At 45.0% G+C, this 1,252-nt stretch overlaps 1 pseudogene; it reads left to right on the top strand.

The window, feature by feature from the left end:
- Positions 1 to 1,252, top strand: part of LOC142355061 (large subunit ribosomal RNA) — a pseudogene marked incomplete at its 5' end in the record, with an annotated part of 3,134 nt that continues 1,882 nt past the window's right edge.

The raw sequence follows: 1,252 nt of genomic DNA, 5'->3' as shown, positions 1-1,252 counted from the left end.
GTGAAAAGTACGTGAAACTGTTGAAGGGGAACTGGAGTGAGCGTTACCATACTCAATGCCTTGATATTATATTCTCGGCTACCGAGTAGTGTAGTTGTCGTCTTTTGGCAAATCTTGTTAATGAATCGAGCAGAAGTTTTCCTCGGAATTCTTCTTGTTGATTCTAAACAAAATGAGATAAATTGATCTTGATTGCCTGTCTGACCTCAACTTCCTATTCAATGCTCTCTACAGCCCGTCTTGAAACACGGACCAAGGAGTGTGAGTTGCTTGCAAGTGTTGTCGCTCATTGAAAGCGCACACGCGAAATGAAAGTGAACAGTGTAATTTTTATGAATTGCACTACTTTGTGTGGTGAGGGCGCCGATTCGGTGTCCCGCAACCACGGACGGTTTTGCTCTTATTGCATGACTGATCCAGAGCAAGTAGCACACGACCCGAAAGATGGTGATCTATGCTTGGGCAGGGCGAAGCCACGGGAAACCATGGTGGAAGCCCGAAGCGGTTCTGACGTGCAAATCGATCGTCTGACCTGAGCATAGGGGCGAAAGACTAATCGAACCATCTAGTAGCTGGTTTCCTCCGAAGTTTCCCTCAGGATAGCAAAAGCTTGAGCAAGATTGAAAAATCTTCGCAAAGCAATTTCATCGGTTAAAGCGAATGATTAGAGGAATGGGGGAAAATTTTTCCTTCACCTATTCTCAAACTATAAATCGGTGAGATGTCCTTGTGACTTAATTGCACTTGGACTATGAATGCAAGCTTTTTGTGGGCCGCTTTTGGTAAGCAGAACCGGCGATGTGGGATGAACCAAAAGTTGGGTTAAGGCGCCTAACTACTTGCTCATGAGTCACCACAAAAGGTGTTGATTGATACTGACAGCAGGACGGTGGTCATGGAAGTTGAAATCCGCTAAGGAGTGTGTAACAACTCACCTGCCGAATCAATCAGCCCTGAAAATGGATGGCACTAGAGCTCGTGGCCTATACCCAACCATGAATATCAATATCTAACGCAAGTTAGATTAGAGAAAAAGAGCCTCACCAGCTCAAAAATGATATTCATGTGTAGGAGGACACATTGATTGCGCTAAAGTATGCACGCAAGTGTATGCGCGAAGCGATCAATGGAGCAGATCTTGGTGGAAGTAGCAAGTACTCAAATGAGAACTTTGAGGACTGAAGCGGGAAAGGCTTTCATGTGAACAGCGTTTGCACATGAGTTAGTCGATTCTAAAAGACAGGCTAATGCC

The sequence above is a fragment of the Convolutriloba macropyga genome, unplaced genomic scaffold (assembly GCF_964194025.1).
Source record: "Convolutriloba macropyga unplaced genomic scaffold, txConMacr16.3 SCAFFOLD_6673, whole genome shotgun sequence".
NCBI lineage: Eukaryota > Metazoa > Xenacoelomorpha > Acoela > Convolutidae > Convolutriloba > Convolutriloba macropyga.
Note: the sequence above shows the minus strand (reverse complement) of the source record. Positions and strands in the feature narration are given on the sequence as shown.